The sequence below is a fragment of the Aulonocara stuartgranti genome (assembly GCF_965226115.1).
Source record: "Aulonocara stuartgranti genome assembly, chromosome: 3".
NCBI lineage: Eukaryota > Metazoa > Chordata > Actinopteri > Cichliformes > Cichlidae > Aulonocara > Aulonocara stuartgranti.
In genome coordinates, this window is record NC_138941.1 from 11,927,481 (window position 1) to 11,955,444 (window position 27,964).

At 40.8% G+C, this 27,964-nt stretch overlaps 2 protein-coding genes across 2 annotated transcripts in view; both read left to right on the top strand.

The window, feature by feature from the left end:
• LOC309702180 (protein NLRC3-like) overlaps positions 1–27,964 on the top strand; it is a 121,838-nt gene that overhangs the window by 60,991 nt on the left and 32,883 nt on the right. The gene's annotated exons all lie outside the window — the stretch shown is intronic.
• LOC309702172 (NACHT, LRR and PYD domains-containing protein 3-like) overlaps positions 26,173–27,964 on the top strand; it is a 270,070-nt gene continuing 268,278 nt past the window's right edge. Inside the window, exon 1 of the mRNA XM_082526641.1 lies at positions 26,173–26,209. The gene's annotated coding sequence lies outside the window, so the exon portion shown is untranslated. The remainder of the gene's footprint in view (positions 26,210–27,964) is intronic.

Below are 27,964 nucleotides of genomic sequence, written 5' to 3' on the forward strand. Positions count from 1 at the left end.
TAACAAACGTGTGTCACAGTTATAATGACTTTAAATGCAGACTTGGGTTGGATGGAGATGTCAGCTGGATTTGTGCTGACTGTCACTTTAAATGTTTTCAGTTCTGTTCAGCTTCTAAATCTACTTTTGTATAATGTTTGCTGAGTTTTGCACTTCATGAAGCTTTTAAGAAGAGCCAATAAATCCTGACTTTACACAAAAATAAAGGTTTAATGTGTTTAGTGTGACAGTGGAGGAGAGCGCACATAATAAGAGTCATTAACAGAATGGTGACAATTATAATCTGTCTCATTTTAGGAGCAGCTCACAGGCACAACAGACTACAGAGCAACCAAAGCACCAGTTAAACGTCCATGTGACCGGCTTACAGCCAATGAACAATCAGTCCCCACTGTCCCCACCAACATCACTGTACTGGAGAGACTGTGCTGCCATGGTCAGAGATGAACTGGTACTAAAATGTAAGGCAGCTGATGTGTGTGGCCTTAGCAGCACAAATGCATCACGGCTGCAACGCTGCAGTGTGTTTAAACATTTGAACATTTCTGTGGCTTCAAACCAGCAGCTGCTCTGTACTCAGTCGTGTTTGTGTGTCTGTCAAAGTGATTGTTGTCTTTAAAAAGCCTTTTGTGTTGAGTTTTGTGAGCAGTGCCGAGCTTCTCTGTAGTCTAAGCTGAGTCGATATATTTGATTCCATGTTTGGTGTGATTTTCAAAGTCAGCAGCAGCAAACCCATACGGTAAAAAAATACATTTTTCCTGGCCAAAATATATTTCAAATATATGGTAAATATATTTTGTATTTGTGATGCTCCAAAAATATATATTTTTGAAATTGAAAATATATTTCTTTCAAACCAAAATACATTTCAAAACATATTTTAGGGTGAAGAAAATACATTTCCAACCTTACAGTAGAATGTATATCAAAGTATCCTTTATTTAAAATATATTTAGTGCAATAATGATGATAATGATAACAATACTAAAAGTAACATGTTTTATGCACATCTGCAAAAAACAGTTGGATTCAAACAAAACAGAGTCAAAGGTCTATCACGAATTAGGTTGTTTATTCATTTGCTTACAGTATTTCACATTACACAATATCTCACTATAATGTAGCGTTCATTGACTTTGAAATTATCTGTCAGTGATACAGTAAACAAGATACAACAACTGCTATGTACACTTTAGTTTTTGACAATATATACAATTTAGTACTTAAAGGAACACACTCCACTGTTTTGGAAATAGGCTCATTCTCCACCTCCCTCAGAGTTAAAAATGCAGCGTCTTCTTTCTAGATCCGTACGTTAATAGGGCTCTGGAGCGTGATCTTACGGGATGGGGCGTAGCCAGGATTTTTGGTCAAGGCGCCATATTAGCAGGCCAAACAAATGCTTGCTGTGTGGTCGGTTGTAATGTTAGATTGCACTACCGACAAAGGAATAAGCTTGAAAACAGGCTCTCTTTTCATTGTTTCCTCACCTGGAAGCATCATGAGGGAGCTTATGTGTTGGATGTTACCAAAAGAAGGCGTCTAGCCTGGATAGCAGCTGCGAGACGAGCTGATATTCAGTTCTCTACCAGCCACAGATATCTGTTGGTGTGCTCCAGTATTTTCATTCAGGTAAGTTCTAAATAAGTTCATATTATTCTTTATAGCCTGTTAATTTTATTTTCAATGCGCTCTGAGATCATAGCACAAACTTGGAACAAACATGCAGAACTACCTTCTATTTATAGAGTTGCTAATTATTTGGCATTATTGCAGCAAACCAGCCTATGAAATGAATGAAACAAATCCTGACTGGGTTCCAACACTACACATGGGGCACTACGAAATCCCTGCTTCAAACTACATGCTACATACCACCATGCCAATCAGATTACTTCTTCCATGTGAGGGTAAAAAGGTGACCTTCCTGGATAAGATGGCAAAGGTTTGCTGCGTTTTGGTGAACATGTGCCCCAGTGTGGTAGTAAAACCAGGGAAAAATGCTCTTGTTAAATACTCTTAAGTCTTGTGCTGTTTATGTAGTGATAAGTTTTCTTTTTTTTTTTTTCTTTTTTTTTTCCTTTTTTCTCTTCTTTTTTTTTTCTCCTTCTCTTTTTACAGTTGCAGAAACATATAGGTGATTGCTGTAACGTATGTTTTAATTTTGAAATTAAAGCAGCCTTTTTTCCGTTAAAAGGTTCTTTGTGAGGATCAATCCAGACATGGGAACAAAATGCCCTGCAAAACTTGGTACAAGCCGCAAGACAGGTCGTGTGGTAAAGAGGAAGGTTACAAGAATCAGCCCTCGGATCACCACCTTCCTCCAGCGGCTCTCTGAGTTTGAATGGAGGACTTCCAACTAGGTAAGAACAGAGATGATAATATCTTTTACATAGCTGATAATTATATACATACTGTACACACATCCATACAACAGTATGAATGATCTCAGACAGATGTGAACAAGTGAATAACCTGAGCAAACATGAATATTGATGATGTGTCTTTGACAGGTGGTGATAAAGACTACGCTGAACCCGACCATCCTGGTAACGGAAATCTAAATCCCATGTCACATTCTATTTCCTGGGACCCACTGATAATTATTACATTTTGTAAATGAGTTTTGTTTTACAATTGTAATAGTTTATTTAATGTTCATGCTGGTGGGTTTGTCCTGTTTTTAGTGGAATGAAAAACTGTTTTCCTTAAAAAAATCAGACAGAAAGGTGAAGGACTGTGTAGTTTTCATGTACGCTTCTATTTATTTTGCTTATTGGCATTGTTTTTATTCAGTTGAAAAATGTTTTTCTTGTTAAAAAAAAAATCAACAATAAATGTTGGTTTAATTCACTATTCTGAGACTACTTTATTTTTATTTATTTTTTGTCCCGTTTGGATCTATAGCCATCAGAATTGTTGTCTTGAGGCCAAGAAAGATGCCAAGAGGATTTATTTTACCAAGTGGGTCATCATGGCCTTGCCATATTGGTCCATTTGATTGACCTTTATTATAATTATGAATTTATTTTATTTTCAGTTGCAAACGGGACAGACATAACTGTGGGACAGGACAGGGGGAAAGAATGAAAGAAAGAGGGGGAGAGAAAGAAAGAAAACCAAAGGGGAGAAGAGACCGTGAGAAGGGGGGGAAGAAAGAAAAAAAAACAAACAACAAAAAAAAAACTCCTGGGTCACCTGTATGGAGAAAAAAAAACAAACAGAGGAGACAGCAAACAACAAAGAGCAACATAATAATAGAAAAAAAAGCACCATCACAATAAACTAGCTAGCCATAGATATCAATAGTTACTAAATAATAAACGATATTGTGCAGCACGCAGGATAGACAGCGCACAGTGTGCTTTGAGGCAGCAGCCAAGAAAGCTGTAGTCCGCGTCTGTGAATACCCGTGTGTACACCTGTGTGCATACCTGTGTGGATCAGCATGCTTGCATTCCAAAGGTTTCTCCATGTGATAAGTGATAAGTTTTCAAAAGAGACAGTAAATTACAGAATGCTAGTAGTGGGTGATATTATACAAATGCTGTCATGATTTTATGTGAACATTTTGTCATTTGTAAACTATACATAACATTTTTTCTACATTGTAACTGATGTGATGTTCGACAAAGTGCTTTTAATTAAAAATAGGCAAACATTTCTTTGTTTCTTTATTCAACTTTTGAACAGTGGTATTTAGTAAGTACATATTCAGTAAATGCAAAGTATTTACATGGCCCCCTAAATTAAAACATTATGGGTTATTCAGAACAGAACTATGCTTGGAAAAATATTGTCCCATCAGTTGATCCAACTCCTCCACAGTAGCAGGTGGAACTTTTCTTTTTTGAGGACAGCTCCTTTTACCTGTCACTACAGATGGTCTGTCTATGTTTTGATCAAGAACCTTTTTTTTGGGCAGCTGAAGAGGAGAAGTCTATCTTATGGCCAACCTCTGGCTGTATCTTGGTCATATTACCCAGCAAAACCCAGTATGCAGGTTCATCTGTAACAGTCCTTGTGCCACAGATCCTCACTGTTGCTTCTACATTAAACAGAAGAGCAGTGACATGGCTGCAAGTCTCCACGACTCTAGCCATACAGCTGCAGTGGGCGGCTTCAACCTTCCCTGTGATGCTCACAATGACCTGTGGCTGCAATGCTGCAATTCAGTCTTTAAGAGTGCAGGACCTGAAACACACACAGACAAAGTTCATTTAAAGACAAGAACTATGAGCCAAGGCCGACACAAATGTGTTTTATTTACTTTCAAATCCATTTATCATAAATGTAACAAATAAAGTGTTTTTATGTATCCATCTATAGAACGCTGCATGTTATATTCTAAATCTGCATGTTTCTTTTTAGAAACCTATCAGCAAAAAATGAACCTAAAGTATGTAATGCAAGGATGTAATCACTTTCAAGAGGGAGAAAACATAAAGTTCAACTTTAAGTGACAACTATGGACACCTAATATGACAAGCAGATTCTGCAGGTCATTAATCAATGTATAAAACTAAAACAGAATGTATTTTTAGTGACACAGGACACAAACAAGGAAGCAAGATGTGTAATTAGGATTATTTATAATAAATATGAATTAATTAGGGCAATTTCTTTAACCATAAAGAATAACTAAATCCTTCAGGACAATGTCACATCAATGCACTGAACTCACTATGTTATCCCTCTAACAGAGCCTCTACATGTTCTCACTGTAATTTCCCCCTCACGAATGAATTTTTGCTAGCACTAATTTGAATGTTGGGGGGAATCAAACGCATTTTACTCGCAGTACTCAAGCTGACTTACCTTTGCTTGAATGACGGCGTACTCACAACGTGGAGGCTTAAAAATAGCCAAATCTTGTACCCAGTCCTTGGTGAATTGGATGTGCGCCTCCAGAGATTTATAATTGCGAAATTGGTGCGCCGTGTATGCTCTGACTCCACAGACAAGGTATGAGAGTAGATCATGCTAAGTCAATAGCGGTTTGGTCTTCAGGGTTTCTACTCCACGGCTATATTTCATACGGGTCCACATTTCAACAATCAAGTACCGTCTCTTTGCATCTGGACAGAATCTGTCTCTATACCGTCATTTTCTTTTGAGCTACGTTTCAGAATGGTTCGTAGCAAACTTGTTTTGATTCGTGACCTGCCAAGATGGTGCTGCGCTCCCACAATGCATTGCGACATTACGTCAACTCCAAAGCCCTTTGCGTGCAGGAGTGTATGCGCATGCGCATTGCCACGGTGGTTTAAAAAATAAAGATATAATAAAAAGTAATTAATAAAAATAAAATATTTAAACATTCCCACAAATGTGCAATGAACGTGCAAAAACTCTCTTTAGTAGTTGTTGCTGTTTCTTTCTTTCTTTCTTCTTTTTTTTTTTTTTGAAAAATAACGACGTCTCTGAGGCGCGAAATCTGACAGCGAGAGGAACGGCCGGATACAGGAGACGGGAAGAAACAAGCCGATTATGTTCGCGTTAATTAAGTGGTTGGAAGATGTAAAATTCTCAATTCTGCCAACTGAACATATACGAGATTTTAATGAGGATGAATAATTAGCCGGCATGGAGGAAACGGACCTTTATTTCGTGGAGTGGCGACAAGAAGCCAAGGCGGGTGGCCAGTCTAAGAAGCCTCCATCATCAAGCTAGCAGGTGCCTTTTCCCATATAATATTACTTTATTCTCGTGTATTTGGAACGGAAGCGTAGAGCTGCCACCCAGGCAAAAGAGAAATATAAGTATATCACGTTATAACGTGAAAAGTTTATCGTTCTAACAATATACTATCATGTTTGAACAACATGTTTGAACAACATTGTACGAAAAATGTACATAATTATCACGTCCGTACAATATTGTGCGAACGTGACAATTATGTATATTATAATAATGTGATATTATATTATACCAGTGGTTCTTAACCTGGGTTCGATCGAACCCTAGGGGTTCGGTGAGTTGGTCTCAGGGGTTCGGCAGAGCCTCCGCTGTGACGTGCACGGCTCATTTTGTGCACCAGTAAAAAACATATCTACGTCTAATTTGAAAAAAAAAAACCACACTTTATTTTTCACTAAAGAGGGGTTCAATGAATGCGCATATGAAACTGGTGGGGTTCGGTACCTCCAACAAGGTTAAGAACCACTGTATTATACAAACATGAAAAGCATAATGTTAGAACAATAAACATTTCACGTCATAACGTGATATAGCTCTATTTTTCTTTTGCCTGGGTGGCAGCTCCACGCTTCCATAATTTGGTAATCAAAATATGTAACTTAATTAATTATATTGTGACGTACTTTTGCCTTTTCTTATTATTCTGCCTTCTCAATAACTATCAAAGCCTATTCACATTTAATTTGGCTTTCACAGAAATCCTACCTCTCCTTCTGGCTACAGAGTACTTACCAAGGTTAGAAACAAAGAACAGTTATGCTTTATTAATGTTCGCTAATTACAATGTTCCACATTTCCTTGCTTTTTAAGTCATTTTTAGGCTTTTTAGAGTTTTTGTTTTTTATTTTTTTTAGCAGTAATGTTTCTGCCTATTTATTTCAGCCCATGAAATCGAATGCAGATCTTCCTAATGTGAGATTTACATAAATGTAAGTAATTTTGTTTGTCATTGTCATTAATGTTGTTGCTGTTGTTGTTTTTGTGCAGTTTGCAATCATATAAACCTAGCAAGCATCAGTCAGCACAGTGACTAACCTAAACAGATTCTTGCTTTATTCACATATATTATATGTAATTATATATACCTGCACATTGTACCTAGGGTTGCAGCCACTTGGCCCCACCCCATTGTTGTGACAGCCCTGATTGTACTTATACACTGCATCTGAACAGGGAACAGTCTGCCACATTAATGTATTTTTAAGTGACTTGTTTGTAATACATGAATTTGTTTCTTACAGATGTCAAAGTCTCAACCTCATGCTGCCCTCCCCCATCCTCCTAAAGTAAGTATTTGTTGTTGTGGTTTTTTATGCGGTGTCTGTGTCACATGCTAATCATAATTATTGAAATAACTGTTTTCTAACAGATTTTCCAAAACACTAGTTATGTTTGTTGTCATTCAGACCAATACTACTGCTTAGACATTGTTTAGTGGTCATGCATGTTTGACAAGCTCGTTATGATACCAAAACAGTAGGCCTATCACAATAATCGATATATCGACTTAACACACAATACATGTACATGACCTCAATAATTGTTGATGATGTAATTTATCCGCCATTATATTTACAAAAATAAAATATAATGATAACAAAACAATAACATTAAATATCATTGTTTTCTATTTGTTAGAAAACTTACTATTTATTCAAGTTTTTAAGGTATCTAATATTTTGATTCCTAATTTCAATGATCTAAATACTTTAAGAATTAGATGTTGGTTTGTCAATTGAAAGTGTGTAGATCTTGCATTATTATGGTGTTATATTATGATTATACATTCAAAGACATAAAATGGTCTTAAAATGACAATGACATAACTTGTCGCAATTGTTTATGGGGCAATATACCGACCAACAAAAAGTCGTTATCGTAACAGGCCTTCAAAACAGACGGTTTTATGATTGATAAATTAAAAAAATAAATACATTTAATTTCTCTGAGATTCTCTAATATTCAGTTACAGTTCACAACACAGCTACCCGTACATGCAGTATTATACTGTAAATATAAATCTCTGCATTTAGCATCCCACTAGAAGCGTCACAGTTACTGCCTCTTTTTTTTTTTTTTACAAATACCTGTACTATTACTAACACATTTACTGTTTTACTTTTAGCCTGTGGATACAAATGCAGATTTCCTTAATGTAAGTTGTGCATTTTAATTACATCATGTTATTTTTATTATTATTTATTTATTTATTTTATTTTACATTCAAATATTTCAAGCTTCTTGGTTAAAGAAGCTTGATTGCTAGTAGGTAAAGAATAGTTCACCTATAATTCATATTCCCAATTAATTTCTCACCTCTGATTGAATGCCTTTGTTTGTTTTCCTATAACAAAACATTTTTGCTGGATATATATGGTGAATTTATATGCATAGATACAGTCGTAGTGCTTGACACATGCAAACAGCAGTAGATGTACTAAAAAGGAAATAATTACAATCATGATGTTGATTGCTGATGTCAGTATATATATTTTAGAGGAATGTTTTGTTTTTCACCCAAAATAACTATATTGCTTCAGAAGAGATTTATTACCCTACCGGACTCTTATATATTGTTCTGTTTTTTGTTTGTTTTTGTTATTTTCAGGTTCAATGGTGCGTGTTCTTCTAATGGCCGCCTTCCCACTGGAGGTTTTGATCCACAGCAATTTAAAAGGTAATCAGCTTTGAAAGTCAGTTCAAATGGTTAGCTAATAGTACTTTAAAAAGCCTACAACTCTGTCACCAGTTTCTTTACCAAAAATTACCCATAAAATTATCGCTCAATAGCATATAATTGTAGTTCAAATGTTTAGTTGTACAAATATCAAATTTTTGGAAATCTAAAACTAGTCAAACACTCAAATGTTCATGCTTTTTATAGGAGGACAGAGCAAAACGGACATCGGCGCAGAGTGAAGAACTGCCCTTGATAAGGACACTATGACAGCCATATATAGTAAGTGAAGACTTTCTGTGTATCTAAAATTGCATACAGCACAAGTAACTTACTTTGCAACCATTAAAATAGGTTGTAAAGTAAGTTACCAATACAAATAGGTGATGATGCATTGTAGTGGTTGGTCTCAGACAAAGAAGGTCAACAGATTTATGAATGCTGGAAGGTAAGGAGAGACGACCAAAAGGGGTGTTAGCATTACTGTAATGTGAACTGGATAGACTTCCCATCTAGGAAAAAAAAAGAGGTAAATTATGCGTAAAATATATCTGTATTAATATCTGTATCTGTATAAACAGAAATATCTGTTTGCTAAATGAAGCCAGCTAACATAAATTACATTTTTATTTTAACTCTGATAAAAGTAATAGAACTGTGACTTTTGTTTGTTACAGTGGCGGTAAGGAAGGGGTTTCCCAGCGTGTCCAGAAGGGCTTTGAGGATTGCCGTGAAAGCTGGGGGAACTGAGACTGTGTGTATATATATATATATATATATATATATACACACATATATGTATATGTGTGTATATATATATATATATACACACACATATACATATATGTGTGTGTATATATATATATATATACACACACATATACATATATGTGTGTGTATATATATATATATATATATATACACACACATATATGTATATGTGTGTGTGTTTCTTTTAGAATGTTTAAGTATGTAATGAGAATAAACTTATAAAATGAATATTCCTTGCTTGATTGATATGCTATATGTATGTTTTAAACATCAAATAAAGATTTCTTTCAGATGTTACATGTGAATGTGTTTTCTTAGAAATATATGAAGGGTTAAATTTATATTTTTTTGAATGATTTTAAATACATTTAAATTGTATTTTGAAATATATTTTATTAATATATTTCAAAATATACAAAAAATGGCCAAAAAATATATGTGCTAAAATACATTTTAAATATATAAATATATTTCAAAATGTATTTTAAAATATATTTTTTTACCGTATGGGCAAAGCTACACCAGAGGGTTGTGCTGTGTAACAGGTTGGTGCAGGTGGTGTTATCTACATTTGAACATTAGGCAACAGTCTCATGAAGACACTTTCTATTGTTCACTAAAGACCAACAATAACAGAGACAAAGGGAGAGCAGCAGAACTAGTGCTAACAATTAGCACTGCTAGCCTGCCCACCAACACCAGCTAATGTTCTAAAAACGATGATCAATGATTTTGCTGTAACGGCTCCAGCTGTCTGTGTCAGGGACACGTTGGAGATGAAGTGAGTGATCCAGTGACAAAGGTTTGGAAAGCTGCAGTCAGCTGAGACTAAAGGAGTCACCTGACCGAGAGACCAAATGTTTCACTGAGAACGTCCAGATGAACAGAATCAACCTTTGGGATAATCTGTTCCACACATCCATGTTTCACTTACTGCATTATATTTCCTCATTGCTGTGCACACAGGCCTGTGGCTTATAACCAACTCCAAGTTCAGACTCAGAGGCTGCTGAAGCTGTTTTCTGGAACAGAGACGTGTTGGATATAAAAGCAACTCTTCTTTATGTGTCAGCACTGAGGAAAGGAGCAGCTTCGTTTCTAAGTGTATGAAGGACTGTAGCAGTGTGTGTGTGAGCTTTATTTCACAGACAGAACCATGTCAAAAACACAACTTCAGGTAAAAACAATACAAAATCAAAGAGTCTGATCAGAAGGATTAAACAGAGGAGTGTGGGACTGTTTTTAACAGACAGCAGGTTAAGCCAGGCTGGAGGAGTAAACTGAGCCTCGGTGTGAGCAGCAGTGTGTTTGACAGGAAGCTGAGATAAACAGTCTGGAGCCCATTTAGTGCTTCATATGAAAGTGTGAGGATTTGAAAGCAAATCTAAAATCAAGCAGGAGTCAGTGTGAGAATGATTTGTGCTTTTCCTCAGTCAGATGCTGGGAGTTTCAGTTCATCCATGTTCAGCGTGCTGTGCTTTGTGTAACAGGAGAATATGACAGTATAAATCAAGTCTTCATGTCACTGAAAGCCTCCACAGTCTGCTATGGAGGTGCATCAGTTTGGATTTACAAGAAGAACATTTCTTAAACCTGCCACAAGATGGCGCTCCAACAGAAGGGATGTCCACAGTGTAACACAGACACACACATACTGTGTGAATGTGTGAGTGAATGGGCTTTCAACACAAGGCTTCTGCTGCTACCTTTAATGACATAATTAGCTAACAAGAACAAACTGTTAATTACCACCAAAGAACGGCTCCAGATTTTAGCTGCTGACCATTTTGTGAAACGTTGATTACATCAGCTTATTGTTGATTTTTCAACCTTAATATCAGCTGCTTTAAAGGAGCCTCGTTCTCTCGCAGTAACACTTTTCTTCACTAGATGCAGTGCAGGCACAGTCTGTGTTTCTAAACTACACACTAATGTTCATTGTTGTGCAGCTAAATCCTCCCTCTGGATGGGAAGAATCCCTGTCAGGCTTCAAACACCTGGCTTGGTGTTCTGGAGCTAATGTGTCACCTGTGAGGACTCTGAGATGAACACACAGCAGACACTTCAGTTCTCCGTCTGTGTGTCCTCAGTTTCCCAGCATGCCTTGGCTGTGGTGGTGGAGGTGAATGAGGGGGAACATGCTGCTCTGTCAGCACTCAGGTTTCATACCTGGTGATCTCAGAGGACAAAGCGGCGTTACAGCAGCGCACGTTGATGAGACCTGATGCTCTGAACAGTTCAGACTTCAGCCTCACTCTGAGAAAACAAACGACTGACTGTCAGCAGCAACTACACCTGCTCCATCAGTGACGGAGAGAAGAACTGAGACTGAGAGACATACAGCTGCAGGTCAAAGGTCAGAAACGCCCGCTCTTTGTACGGGTCAGGAGTTAGTACTGCAGAGGTCAGAGGTCAGCTTGCTGACAAACCATTTGAAACAGTTTGGAGCTAAAAGCACAACAGCAGAGGAAAGAAGAGACACTGCAGAGATGATGCAAAATATTGTGTTTTGTTCTCAGCTGTCAAAAAGTGTAACACACGTGTTCCAGCACAGCCTTTGTGTACTTTCACTTCTCCATACTGTCCATTGGAAATCCTGTTTGTTACTTTTTGATTTCAGTCCATGTGTCCAAAGCAAACTTCTGTCCCACACTTTCTCTGCTGACTCTTCACCGATGCTCAGATGATCTCAGATGATTTCACCAGAACTCATCAAAATTCGGGCTCCACAGAAACCCAGACGTCACTAAACAAGCGTAACAAGCAAAGTGAAAACTGGTCGTTCAGCTTTATTGACCAAAGATAAGCTCACATGTCACCTCATGACACAGACACTTATTTCCACAGCATGCACGAGGACTGACAATAAGTGTCTATAAAGCCACTTCTATCTGCCACACCTGTGCTTCTGTCATGGTTGCTCTCCTCTCACTCTGTCATTTATCCACAGTCTGCCTCCCTCTGCTCCGTCAGCTGACGTCCTCTCTACACCACCTGCTGTGTTTTATCCTGCAAAAACACATTTAAGAAGCGTTGCACCGAGTAACGGGAGGAACTGCTATAAAATCCATTTAAAGGAGGTGGTGCTGAGTGCTGTGACTGGGGTCCCACCACTGACATCACGGGTGGAGGACATGTTGGAAAACTGCTACAAAGTGCTGTGCAGCCAGCAGAGCTTACAGTCTGTCCTGTGTGTCATACAGGCTCTCACACTTAGTGTTTCTGTGACACATTGAAGAGAAGTTTGTGTTGTTCACAGTTGTGCTTGTACTGAGTGACAGCTGACATGACCTAACAGGAATAATGTGTCTGTGCTGAATGAGAAGTAACACACAATGAAGTCTTGATGCATCTCAATCATCCAGGAAAGTGAGTCTGTTGCTTCTGTTCATCTGGACGCAGCGTTTTGTGGGAGAAACGTGTCGTCATCATCAGGTGACGTCTTCAGTCTCAGCTGCAGGTTTCAGTCTTACAAACAGGACATTTGCATAAAGACTGAAAGCAGCTGCAGGAACGATGGGCTGGGAGCTCCGTTCCTTCATCTTAATTATGCAGATTCTCAGGACCATTGATCAACAACCACTGATCCATGTCCATGAGTCCCATTCACAGAGATGTGGGAATGGCTGCAGTCACAGCATGTAAGATGGAAATAAATGAGAAGTATTTAGCTGAAGTGGATTTGATTTATGTTACTTCTTTTTTAACTTGTAGTTCTACATTGGAAGATTATTGTGATATTGAAATATAAAAATACATTTATATTCTATTATTTTCTCAAAATAAGCGTCACACTCGTGGAAGCCGGTGTAGCCGCCGAAACGCCTGCATTTATGGAGACTTTCAGCCCCAGGTAGGCCAGTTATGGATCTTGGATCCACATTATGTCAGCAGCTGTTCTCCACCGTGAACTGTGTTCAAACAAACACGCTCACGCCTCACAGACGACAGCTTACAGTCCTGTAGAGATAAAGTGACTTCGTACAGCCCCGTCTTCAGTCTTGTGGAGATGATCTCGATGCTTTGGTGGATGTTACTAGCTCCTGTGCAGTATTTTGTAAAGACATGATTATACCCCGTAAGCGTGTTAAAATTTACGCTAACAATAATCCATGGCTCACTAAAAGTGTCAAATCCTGTTTAAGGAAAAAGAGACAGGCCTTTAAAGAGGGGCTGTTACCGATTTTCAGACAGCTACCAAGGAAATGAAAATCGAGATCTTGAAAGCAAAACAGACAAAAACCTTCTTGAAAGCAAATTTGCTGCAAAAACTTTTGGGTCTGCCTGGACTTGTATGAAAACCATATCAGGGTTTCAAAATCCCCAGAGCAGCAGTCAGGTCATTTTAGATGTTTTAATTCAGACAGAGATTTTCAAATGCTTTAAACATGTTTTATGCTCGTTTTAGTTCTTCTGATTTCAGCGAGGATATTTGGGAAGTGAAACAGAAACTGAGAGATACTCAGCACTTTATCATTGAACTCAGCGATGTTAAAAAGGCCTTTCATACAGTCAATGTGAACAAGAGCCAGGTCCTGATAATATTAGTGGCCGCCTAATTAAATCTTGTGCTGATGAACTCAGGCCTATATTTCAGGTTATTTTTAACAAATCCTTGCAAACACAACATGTGCCCTCTCTTTGCAAAGAAGCAGTCGTGGTTCCTGTCCCTAAATCTAAACAACTTCAGGCCTGTTGCCTCACTTCAGTTGTCATGAAAGTCTTTGAAAAAATCATCAGAAATGTGATTATGAAGAGACTGAAGGTCAGCTGGATCCAATGCAGTTTGCATACAGGCCCAACAGAGGAGTGGAGGACGCACTTTTGACTTTACTAAATCTGATTCTTAAACATGTAGAGAGTAAAGGGACTTTTGCAAGACTTCTTTTCATTGATTTTTCTTCGGCTTTTAATACAACACAGCCCCATATTTTAATTAAAAGACTTTTAGAACAGTTTGAAATCAGGAAAAACCTGCTGGGCTGGATTTTAGATTTTCTAACTGACAGGTCACAAAGAGTGAGAATAAATGGGGTTCTGTCTGACCCAGTGTTCTCCTCCACAGGTTCTCCTCGAGGCTGCGTCCTATCGCCCTTATTATTCACTCTCTATACAAACATGTGTCAGGGCAGACATGAAAACAGGGTCATTATTAAATATGCAGATGACTCTGTTATTGTCAGCTTACTGAAAGAGGGTGAAACTAACCACGGCCCAGTCATTGATGACTTTGTTCAGTGGTGGGAGGAGTCTTATCTCCAGCTGAACATATCTAAAACAAAAGACATGGTTGTTGATTTTAGGAAACAACAAAATGGGCACAGAGTCACTTTAATTAAAGGTCAGAAAATAGAGCAAGTACAATCATATAAATATCTTGGGACCATAATCAATGAAAAACTGAACTTGTGTGAGTGTGTGAATGGGTGGATGACTGGATGTGTAAAGCACTTTGGGGTCCTTAGGGACGAGTAAAGCGCTCTACAAATACAGGCCATGTAATGGCAGAAACATTCTCTAGTGTAAATCCTGACTAGTTCATTAACTACAGATCAGTTTCAGTGAACATTATTCACAGAGGGATCTGAGTTCCTTATACCAGACTCTACAGAAACTGTAACACTGTACAGCTCTGCGACTCAACAATATGACAACAATGTAACACACACTAGAATCATCAAATAAAGCCCCACTAACCACTAGAACTAGAACTAACTAACTAGCACTGGACACTTGCATATTAGAGATTTCTACCACCATAGGAGGCGAGATATCATCCTTGAACCAGAGCATCCAGCCCTCAATTTCGGACATAAAAAGCGACGTGGCCAGGCATGATAACACTTTGACTGAACTGCAGGACTGTGCCTCGAACCACTCTGACACCATCGCCACTCTCCAGGCCACTGTGGAGCGTTTGTCTGCGGAGGTAAAGAAGTTAGATGAGAGATGTGGAGCTCTTGAGGCACTCCAGGAGGAATCATTTAAGAACTGCAGGAATACCAGAAGGCACAGAGGGACCCAAGATGACTGAGTTGGTTCACACCTGTTGGCGGAGGCGCTATCTCTCGAGGAGAAGCCACTCATCGATCGAGCACATAGAGTGAATCGCCAGCGTCCCAAACAAAGTCATCTTCCTCGGCCCATCATCTTGAGATTGCACTACTACCACATTGGTGAGGAAATTCTGCTGAAAGCTGCAGAGAACAAGAACCTGATGTATAAGGGTTTTTAAAATAAACATCCTCCCAGATTTCCCTCCCTCTGTTGGAAACGCAGAGCCGCATTTGCAAATATGAGAGGAAGACTACGTGGGATGACCGGCGTCAGGTACAGACTGCTATACCCTGCAAAGCTGTTAGTGACCCATGGTGATGTGAGGAAAAGCTTTAGCGATCCCAAAGAGACCGTAGACTACGCGGAGAAGCACCTCTCCCACCCACCTTCAAATGTATTAAAAGCAAGGATATATCTATATGTCTAACGCTGACACAGCACTGTGTTTCTTCTTTTCCCTTTATATTCCATGTAGAGGTGAATATGGAGCGTTTATGGCGATTTTCTGAATCTCGGGCAGATGAACTTCCCTGAAGTGTTTCCAGCTGGGTGTCGAGTGTTTGACCGACGCATGAAACGACACGTTTGTGAGTCTTTGTGAGTATTTATCACACGGCGTGCTGCGGGGAAAAGCCTGTTGTAACATTCATGTTTTAGCCCCTGACGGCTCTTTTTGGCTTTTCATCCCTAAACTCTCTGCATGCTCTTTCATGTGATTCGTTTTATTTTGAAAAGTCTCAATAGGATCTTGAGCTTTATTGTGAAAGGTTTATGTGGAAAATAAAGAAGCGGACGGCGGAGCCACGCGATGGTTTTACCGTCGTTGTTGCTAACGAGCGTCCGTAGTGTGGTTATATTAAATATAAGAGAAAGAGAGAACTTTAATACAGACACTACAGTGAGCATCACAACCATGTAACATATTTTACACCATGAAACAAACGATGTTTCATATCATCATCTGATATATATGTTATATGGAACAGGCCCAGCTCAGGCTGCCTGTGATGCAGCACAGCGCCACCCTGTGGTCATCACTGCACTGGTGACACTACAAACAACAAGTATACAGGATGGACGGTGGCCCTGAGAGCTCACACACACTGCTGCTTCTAAAACACCATGAAACAGGAAAATGCTGTGAAAGCACAAAATAATCACAGTTCAAAGAGACAATAGTGACAGAAACAGAGGCTTCACTGGTGCTGAGGGAGAAATCCCAGAGAAGCTTCCTTCCTGCCAGTATACAAGCCCACCAACAGAGACAGGACCAGTTCATCCTCCATCACTTACTGTGGCTCACGTTGCTCTTCTGTTGCTTTGCATCACAGACGCGTCTTTACTGGCTTCTTCTTCTAATTGCACTTAGAAACATGTTGTCTTTAACCTGTCACAGCTGCCCAGATGTTGCTGCTGAGAACATGTGGAGCTGATTCATGTAGTCATGTGTCTGTGAACAGCCAATCACAGGAAGACTTTCAGAAGAAACTCAGAGGAACAGCTGAGATGTGCTGAGTGACACAAGAACTGACAACAAATGTTAAAGTTCAAATGGTGGTTTTGTTTGCAGGGACTGTGAGTGGATGGAGATCCTGGTCCTCCTCAGCTGTGAGTTCTTCCTCTGTCATGAGAACCTCAGGGGGAGAACATGTGCTCACTCTCAGCTGCTTTAACAGGAAAGAAGCTCTTTTAGATCAAAGCTGAGAAACTGTTTGTAACAGCGAACTCTGTCACCTTTCTCTCCTCAGCCTGCTGCTGGACAGGCCCATGAAGCTCTGCTGTAAAGGCTTCCATGTCCCAGGCTTCACCTTTACCTGCTGACCAACGGGAGGCGTGGCCAAAACAGCGATGGGGAGTGGAGCAGCAGGTAGCAGAGGTGAGCCTCTTGTATGCAGCCTGTTATCTGTGGGACCAGGGAGGACGTGACACAGATGTTGCTGATTCAACATCTGTGTGACAGCTGGAGCAGCACAGTCTGCAGGAAACATCTGTGCATGTAGGAGACACCAAGGTTTACATGGTGGAAGCAGACGACTGACTCAAGCAGCCTCACATCACAGGCTGCTGGCTACAAGCACATGACCACAGTGACTGGTTTCACTGGTGTCTGTCCCAGTCTGTGGCAGAGATACAGGAAGTCACAGACAGCCTGCACACAGCGTTTCCTCTGGAGTGTGTTTCACACCCTGTTTGTGTTTCTCACTAACATGTTGTAGTTCTTCCTGCACACAGCAGCACTTTGATCATTTCTCCTGCTTTTCTTCCTTTTCTAGCTTTTATACACTGACAGTAACACAAAACTCCAAAGTCATCATTTGAGGAGCTTCTTAAGAGTTTCTGTGAGTTTAGTGAAGTCAGCCTCTCAACAATAAGTGTGTGTGTGTTGATTATCTAATGTTCAGAGAGGACTGCACTGATGTAGCATCCAGGTGAGCAGCTTATGAGCCAACAGGGGAAATTTAGCTGTATTATTGTTGTTTAAATGTAATAATTTATGATTTCATGTTCCAATATTTCACTTTTCCCAACGTTTTGTTATCATTTGGTCTGAAAACCATGACAAACAGCAGTGTTACAGTTGTTAGCATTAGCTGCTATAGAGCACTCAGTCCCTGTATTGGTGTTAGCGACATGAACATATCTGAGCTAACTGTGTGTTCCAGATGTGCAGCAAACCCAACTGTCCCTGTGTTTTCCTGCTGTAGACATTATCCCCATGATGCTGACGTCCTCTGGTGGGACGAGCTCACACGTTTATGGATTCAGATGCTAACTGGACCAGACTGGTGTCAACCTTTGTGCTATAGAAGCAAATCAAAGAAGAACCAGTTGAACCTGAGCTGTCTGTAGTGGTGACACCAACACCATGTCACCTGCACATGCTGACCCAGGGTCAGTGTTGAACCTATAAGCTGTGTCCTCACAGTTCAATATGTCCTCACTGCACAGGTCAATGACATCAGAGCTGTAATGTTGTTCCCGTCTCACTAAAACTTCTGGCATAAGGTGACTTTTCTGGGTGATTCCTACTCCAGGGTCACCAGTTTGAATCCCTCTGTTACTGCTGGGAACGTGCTGCTAAAGTGCCCTTGAGCAAGGCCACGTCCAGCTTATGAAGCCAACCCTGGGCTCTGCTTGCTGGCAGTGACAGAGTAGATGAAACAGCTCAGTGGATGCTAACTCACAGCTAACAGCGCTCTGTCATGGATAAGTGAAATAAAGCTGACTGACCCACAGCTGCACACAAACACCTCCAACACCTACAGGTCAGCAGGTCCACTGCTGTCTCTGATGGGCCCAAACTTTGCTTGTTCAGCGTTTGCTGCTGCTGACTTTGAAAATCACACCAAACATGGAATCAAATATATCGACTCAGCTTAGACTACAGAGAAGCTCGGCACTGCTCACAAAACTCAAACACAAAAGGCTTTTTAAAGACAACAATCACTTTGACAGACACACAAACACGACTGAGTACAGAGCAGCTGCTGGTTTGAAGCCACAGAAATGTTCAAATGTTTAAACACACTGCAGCGTTGCAGCCGTGATGCATTTGTGCTGCTAAGGCCACACACATCAGCTGCCTTACATTTTAGTACCAGTTCATCTCTGACCATGGCAGCACAGTCTTTCCAGTACAGTGATGTTGGTGGGGACAGTGGGGACTGATTGTTCATTGGCTGTAAGCCGGTCACATGGACGTTTAACTGGTGCTTTGATTGCTCTGTAGTCTGTTGTGCCTGTGAGCTGCTCCTAAAATGAGACAGATTATAATTGTCACCATTCTGTTAATGACTCTTATTATGTGCGCTCTCCTCCACTGTCACACTAAACACATTAAACCTTTATTTTTGTGTAAAGTCAGGATTTATTGGCTCTTCTTAAAAGCGTCATGAAGTGCAAAACTCAGCAAACATTATACAAAAGTAGATTTAGAAGCTGAACTGAAAACATTTAAAGTGACAGTCAGCACAAATCCAGCTGACATCTCCATCCAACCCAAGTCTTCATTTAAAGTCATTATAACTGTGACACACGTTTGTTACAGTATTAATCCTGCCTGATGCTGCAGGGCCAACATCATGAAACAGGCTCAGCATTTATTTCCATTATGAAACTTTATCATTAAAAACAAACCATTGTTCTGCAGTCGTCCCAGGACTGTCGGTCAAACGTTCTCTCCACATGTTTAAGGCTGAGCTCACTTTATCGTCTGCCTGAAGGAGGGAAGCAGATGTTACTAAACATCACAATAAAACATATGAAATGGGTGCACATGAGGAACGTCTGCACTGTTAAAGCCATGCAAACATCTTCACACATGAAGCAGCAACACCTCTCAGTTTAGCAGCAGCTGGTAAAAGCCACAGTGATCCTGGAGCCTCCCTGAAGGACTCGTTCATCAGTAACTGTCAGGAGGACGATTAAACCTGCTGCACACGTCCTGTAGTTACACACTCGGGAGGAAAGACGACGTCCTCGCTCTGCAACATGATCTGTGTTTCATCCAGGACGCTCAAACACAGACTGGTTTCCAAATATTAGACGCACTGGTTCTTCATGCGTTTCTACCTGAGCACTCAGAGTCATTTCTACAACAGGCCTCCTTCACCTGCTGGTGCCTCTGTTTCTGTGTTTGGCTGTTTCCATCAGTGCCTGATGTTTGTGATCTTTGATCTGTTCTGAAGTCTCTCTTTGTGACACAAATGTTGTTTGGCTTCTTTTGCAAACAAGGCAAAAGAACTTTAATGGATTCATTTGCTGATCTTACTTTTCTGATGCAAAGCCGTCCTTTCAACGCTTTAGAAAGAAAACCAAACAATGTTTTTAAAACTTTCCCAAAATGTAAAAGCTATTAAAACCATAAACTTCTGCTCCTTGATCATGTGATTCTTCTTCTAGACTGTCTGTAATTGTTATTGCTGATTGTCAATAAAGTTGTTTTTTATAAGTTATGTTGTAAAGGAAGCTTGTGGCGAGGGAGGAGGGGCGACTAAAAGCAGGTTCATATAGTGGGAAAGTCCTCAGGTCATGTGAGGATATTTACTGATGCGTCAACACTGTCAGATAAAAGAACGGCTGCTGCATTTGTTCTCCCACAAATAAGTTTGGTGATGAGTAAAAGAATTACAGATGATGTGGCAGTTTATACTGGGAGCTGGTAGTGATGTTACTGGCTTGAACTGGGTGGAGGACGCACTAATATGGAGGTATGTGGTTTGCTGGGACTCTAGCAGCGTGCTAGTGAGCACAGGTGATATGTCTTCAGACTCTAGGCAACATATTGTTTTTGATATACTTCATTTACTGTATAGAATCAAACACAGAGGGATAGAAGTGGATTTCTTATGGCTCCCTGTGAATATCGGTGTTGATGCAATGAACAGGACGATAAGTTTAAAAAGGTGCAGCAAGAAGAAGTCGTGCAGGTTTGACTATAAAATACAGTGAAAGTGAGGTGAAGAGTATAATGAAGGTAAAGATGAAGGACGAGTGGCAGGCACACTGGGACAGAGACGGGAAAGGCAGATATTATTATACAGAAAACAGTCGTGTAGAAGAAGCTGCAGCAGAGACCAGGATGGAATCTGGAGAGTCAGAGTTGGTCACACAGGCTTGAACAGCACACTTAAAAAGGTAAACACGACACAGGAAGTGTGACTTCTGTGGACCAGAGGAGACGTTTGACGGGTTGTTAGCGTCGTCAGGATGCTGGATGGAAACGCTGTGCCTGATAGGATGATTACAGGCTGGACTTTGTCTTCCTGTTACAGATGGATCCAGGCCCTGGATGACTGCTGGACACACATGACCCACACTAGGCTGCCTTCATCCATCCTTTCCTCCTTCACTGAGACTCAGAGTCAGCATGTATGTATTTATCAGTGATTTGAATCCTTTCATTGCAGAGTGAAGTTAAAGTAGACGTGTGAACACACTAATAAACACAAAGGGACACAACTACTACTGCATGATGGAAAGCTGAAGTATTACACAGCTTTATGAACCTCCTGTTATCCTGGTAGACGAGTACAGCAATAAATCTTTTACTTGAACATCTTCTGGCTGCAATAAGCTTTGAAATGTGACCATGAAGTTAGAGACACACTGACTGAAACCCACAGCTGTGACTGTGGATCACATCCACACACAGTGTAGCTGCTGTCTCTGTGTGAGGTCTGTGTATATATGTACATATTTATGCTTATATTCATATTCTCTTATTCCCCTTTATTTGATATCCTAATTCTGTGCTGTGTAAAGATTTGTCGGTGTTCTGCTGCTACAAACTGGATTTCCTGGAGGATAAACATGAGGGATTCATAAAGTTCTATCTCTCTGTTAAAATCCCCCAAAATAAATGAAATGTGACTTTCAGGCAGACGTGTTTTTAAAAGAGTCTCTTTAATGGAAAAATGTGTTTTTAAAACCAGCCAATAGGAGCGTCTGTGGATATCAGCTGAGGCTGAACTCAGGAACACCATCACATATAAATACACAGAATTAAATCACTAGATAAAAGACGTCATTAAATAAGGATCAAATCAACATGTCAGAGGTCAAAGGTCAGTCAGAAGAGGTGTGGTTAAACACTGGCAGTGCAGCGACCTAATGCAGTTTGGTTACCGCCACGGGAAAAGCCCCGCCCCCTCTGAGCCTCCGCTGTGTCCTCAGCACATCCAGGAGCAGCAGGTCAGAGGGGGCGGGGCCATGTCAGGACTTATTTTAAGTAAAATTTAAAGTGGAGCGACGGCAGGAGTCACACAGCAGTAACCAGCTCTGTCTGCCAGGGTCAAAGGTCAAACAAGTCCTGCAGCTGACCCACACACAGACTTACACTGATCCACAGAGAGTGATGAATCCACACATCACTCGGCTGGAGGAAGCTGGGTTTTGTTAGATTATAATATTATTTTATGCCATGTTATACCCCTAATTAAAGATTGTGAATTATTATGTAGTTTTAGTTTGCATTATTCTCCTGAATTAGAAGAAGCTGATAACTATTGCATTAGTTAAACTGATGTGCATTACATTAAACTGTTGACTTATTGTGAATGAAGGATATTGTTTTATGATGCATTATACTGCTGAGTTATAAGAAATACTGTTTGCAGAAAGTCATTGCCTTATTTGTCTGATTAGAAGAGAACATGCTGGAGTTTTCTGCCCCATCTCAGCAGGAGCAGATAAACAGGGAGCCAAGGTCGTAGCTTAGGCGCTGTGTGAGAGAAAGCATGTGAATGTTTAGGCTTTTATGATAAGGTGGAGGCACCAGAGGCTATAAGAGTTTGAGCAATACTCCACCATTTTGAGATCAGAGGCTGTCTGCATCAGTGTCCATCTCCCACGTGTGTGATCATTAAAATCATCGTTTGACTCAACCCGGCCGGACCAGTGTTGTTATTGTGGTTTTTCTCTTGTCTCCATCCCCAATATTTTGAACTCGTAACATTTTCCACACCGTCCAATCAGAAACTAGTGTTGACGCTGAGACCCGTCTCTGTAACAGGAAGTCCATGAACAGGCAGACCCTCTGCAGCAGGCTGACCTGTGACCTCTGAGACAGAGGGAGGAGTTTGTGTCAGCAGGGGGCGCTGCAGCATCGCCTGAGAGCTTTAAGAACAACAGCAATAAACAGGAAGTGAAAGTCACACTTCTGTTGGTGTGCGTCATCAGCAGACCTCCACCCTCTGCAGGAAGCTGAGATAAGAAGCAGCCAATCACAGAGCAGAGAGCGTGTGACTTCCTGTTCCTGCTGTTACTGTGACAACAGCTCCTGGGACAGAGAGCAGCTTTCTAAAGAGGAAAGATGTTGCTGTCACCCCCGGGTGTCATGTGACCCGCCTGATGTACCGATTTAAGACTGTAAGAACAATAATAACAACATGTTTTAGTCAGGTGATCCATGCAGAGCAGATCCATGTGACCAAACACAGCTGGATCACATGTTTCCTCTCCTGGAAACAGAAAGCCTTCATGTATAAAGGCTCATGTACCCACTGAGCCCTGCTCTCAGATCTGTGAGGCTTTAACAAACAACAGTTTAAAGTCATGTTTAGCATCTTCTGTCAGTGTGGAAGGTCACACACTTCCCTGAGTGTTGAACCCTGAACTACTAGCTGTTCATGTCAGCCTGGACATAAATACAGACCTGCCTGCTGTCATAGACCCCAGCACTCACATGTTACTTATAAGTGACTCATATGTATGCATGTATATATTGTGTATATTGTGCTATTTCTTACTTAGTGTGTTGTGTCTTTGTTCCTGTTTGTGCTGCAGCACTGTAACCTAAATAATTTCCCCTGGGGATCAAAAAAGTATTCGGATTGTGATTAAATGAAAGCAGTCAGAGCAGAGGACGGTGATGTAAGGAATGGGATTTTAATCAGCCAGTCTCCTTTAACTCTCAGCATCACAAAGTAATGTGGTAACATCTGGACTGATGTGTTTACTGTCAGCTAGTTTAAATGCTGTAGGCTGCAGCCGCTGCTCTAACACTATAACTGTAACAGGGCTCAGTGCTGCTTCTAACAGTCTGAGCTGCTTCAGGCTTTATTTGTGAGGAGCACAGCAGCTTACAAACACGTGGCTGGGCCTGGACCCAAAGGAGTGTTTGTTAAAGCCTGCAGTGAATCCAGCAGCAGAATGATGGAAATGCAACACAGCAATGATGAAGAGGAGCAGCATTAAAGCCAAAGTCCAGTTCATACAGTTAGGTCCATAAATCAAATAAGGGAAAATAAAATGTTGTTGGATGCACCTGTCTGCACCCTTAATGCTCTCTGGTCGCTATGGTAACGCGTAAACATTTCTTTCAAAATAAGACACACGACTACAACACGGGAAAAGACCCAGGGAAACGAAGTTAACGATAAAAACCCTGAAAACCATTGTTGGATTTATATTTTATCATTGTCATTGTTATTGGGGAATATCTAACCATATATGCTTAGAGGTGTAGAACCAATTGTGTAATGATAGTAGTCTTTAAAGACTTTGTGTGACTCCAGAGTGTTCTGGCATTCACACCCACGTCCTGGGATCATGGGAGAGGTGCTACCTTCTTATTGTTTTGTGGTAGGATGTCTGTTTTAGTCTAAGTGCCTTTTGTTTAGATGAACTGCTGGACTTCCAGACCAGCAGGTTTAGGGAAGTCGTTTATGGGGTCACACACACACACACACACACACACACACACACACACACACACACACACACACACACACACACACACACCTACATAACATACAGACTAGTACCTTTGTTCACGTGTATGTTAATGAACCTATGTATATTCGTGTAACCTCAATAAAAGAACAGTGTTACGAGAGAACGGACGAGAGCGACTGTGGTCAAGCGAAGGAACGGCATTGGTCCAGGTCTCTCCCGTGCACGAGAAACAGAAAGAACTACTCGTGTCTTGCTTTGCTGTGTAGCTGGATTGAACGATCCAGCGAACAGGTTTATGCTACAAACCTATCAACCATCAATTTCACACCGAGCCTCGACTCTCACGGCCCGGTACCAAACGACTCACGGACCGGTCCGTGACCCGGGGGTTGGGAACCGCTGAGTTAACGCATGAGTAGTTCAGGGCTGCACGTCATTTTCATTGTTAATATCTTTGTGAAAAGCACATTGATGTGAAAATCTTCATGAGAGTCAGAGGCCCTACAACACGATTAAAGATTCATTCAAAAGAAAATCACAAGTTATTATCATCTTCAGAACATTTCATTAAACATTAGAGACAGACTGCTGAGTACATCTCATCTCTATCCAAACAACCTACAGTCCACAAACACATCATGAACCAGTGCTCTGGGCTGTGGTCTGTCCCCAGTTACATGGATCAGCTGGTTCCCTGGAGGTGACTGCTGCTGTGGTTTGGAGCGGATGAATAAACCTGAACTGAATCAGGTGTCCAGTTACTTTTGGTCCCTTTAAACCAGGCTGTCACATGTTCAGGATGTGAAACTCCTCCTCCTCCGTGAAAACGGGTGTGGGTCACAATCAGCCAAGGTTTTGGGTGAACCCATTGTGAGATCTAGCCCCACGCTATCATGTGATTTCCTGTGATCAAATGTCCCAGGATGTGAGTGGGCGTTAAGACGTCCATGTCCCTCTTCAAACAACTTAAAGAAGTCCAGACGCTTTTCTTTCCAAGCTCCTTCAACAACATCATTCATAGAACAGCTTCCAGCTTCTTTTGCTCGGCTACAGTTTGGATGGATTTGCATTTAAAGATGCAACAAGACTAAAATGGTTAGGGTCAGGAGGTCAAAGGTCAGAGCTCCTGTGGGTCTGAGGGCGGCCTCACGCTGGAGAAGGATGAAGGAGTCTGACCTGAGCCAGTGTTTGACATGAACACATCAGCACTGCTGTCAGTGAGCCTAACGACAGCCGTTAGCATCATTTCAGTGTTTCAGTCATAAAAACACTTCCTGTCTCTGTGGTGGTTACAGTGACATCATGCAGTTTGTGCTTTGACCTCCAGAGGGCGACAAATCAGCACAGACAGAGAGCTCCATTCAAACTTTGCTGCCATCAGGAATAATTCTTCAAATATAATCATCAGTGTTTGAGCAGTTATGATATCAGGGACAATCTAGACATGTGTGACAATACTGAACATGTCACATGACACACCTCAAACATCATGTGATCCACTCTCAGTCTGCACTTTCATTCATGACTTCAACAGGTTGAAATGAGCTTTGAAGAAACATCAGTTCAGTGCTGAAACATTTAAACGCTGCAGGAAGAACAACAACAAAGTGATGACGGATGTTTGTGCTTCAAACAGGAAAACCAGCAGAAATAAATCACAGCCTGCCAGAGGTTTGGAGTTTCCCAGGTGCACCTGAACGCAGCACAGTGTTCCAATGCTCCTTATTGTCCTCAAACGTCTCTTTGGGTGTTTCCTTCCTGCTCAAAGTTTACTGTCACTTCCTGAACTTTGTGGAGTGGAGCTTGTTGTTGGTGTGTGAAGAAACTGTAAGTTTGCTTTGTTTCCTCCTTTAACAGTTTGTCTTTAGGAACTTTACTGTTTGTTCAGCTCGTGTTTGATTTCTTCACACAACAAACTGTGTGTGTTTGTATTTCCGGTCTCTCCATTAAAGTCAGTGTGTAATGTTTCCTGGCTAACATCAGCTGTGTGCAGCTTAGTTCAGCACAAATCTGCCGCTCCATAGTTCACGGTAACGGACTCACAGCTGGACCAACGAGGCCGAGTGTGTCCGCCACTCTGAGCTACGTTCGTGTTTGTGTACTTGTAGTTTGTACTTTGAGTTCACTCAGAGCCCACAGAGGACGCAGCGTACGTGATGACGTCACAGCCCTTTACCTCCTTTACTGTCACTGTGATTAATATTTACACACGAGACACCTGCAGAGCTCTGACGCTAAGCTAGCACACAGCATGCTAACGCTAAGCTAACGCTAAGCTAGCCAAGAACCCAGAGTGAGGTTAAAGCTGAGTAAACACTGACCCCAGACCAGCACCGTGATAAAGGCAAGGCAAGGCAAGGCAAGTTTATTTGTATAGCACAATTCAACAACAAGGTGATTCAAAGTGCTTTACAGAGACATTAGAAACAAGAACAAATAAAAAGCATGATTTAAAATTGAATAAAACAAGCAAATAAACTAACTAACTAATTAACAAACAAACAAACAAACAACAGTATATAAAATCAAAACAGATAAAATCAGAACAGTAGATAAAATCAGTAGTTAAATGTAAGTTTTGAAATTTAAGCTTAAAAGTGTGGATTTGGTGCTTTATTCAAATGCAGCTGAGAACAGGTGAGTCTTCAACCTGGATTTAAATAAACTGAGTGTTTCAGCTGATCTGAGGCTTTCTGGGAGTTTGTTCCAGATATAAGGAGCATAAAAGCTGAATGCAGCTTCTCCGTGTCTGGTTCTGACTCTGGGAACTGATAAAAGACCGGATCCAGATGACCTGAGGGATCTGGATGGTTCATACTGGGTCAGGAGGTCATTGATGTATTTTGGTCCTAAACCATTCAGAGCTTTATAGGCCAGCATCAGAACTTTAAAGTCTATCCTCTGACGGACAGGCAGCCAGTGTAAGGACCTCAGAGCTGGACTGATGTGGTCCACTTTTTTGGTCTTAGTGAGGACTCGAGCAGCAGAGTTCTGAATGAGCTGTAGTTGTCTGACTGATTTTTTAGGTAGACCTGTAAAGATGCTGTTACAGTAATCAAGCCTACTAAAGATGAATGCATGGACTAGTTTTTCCAGGTCCTGTTGAGACATCAGATCTTTTATCCTTGATATATTCTTGAGGTGATAGTAAGCTGACTTTGTTATTGTCTTAATGTGTTTTTCTAAGTTTAGGTCTGCATCCATCACTACACCCAAATTTCTCGCCTGGTTTGTGGTTTTTAGATGTATAGATTGAAGTTCTCTGGTGACCTGTAATCGTTTTTCTTTGGCGCCAAAGACTATTACCTCAGTTTTGTTTTTGTTTAGCTGGAGAAAATTGTGGCACAACCAGTCATTGATTTCCTCAATGCATTTACCAAGAGCCTGTACAGGGCCTCGGTCTCCTGGTGACATTGTGATATATATTTGTGTGTCATCTGCATAGCTGTGGTAGTTTATTTTGTTGTTGTTTATAATCTGTGCCAGTGGGAGCATGTAAATGTTAAACAGAAGGGGTCCCAAGATGGAACCTTGGGGAACTCCACATGTGATACTTGTCTGCTCAGATGTGAAGTTACCTAT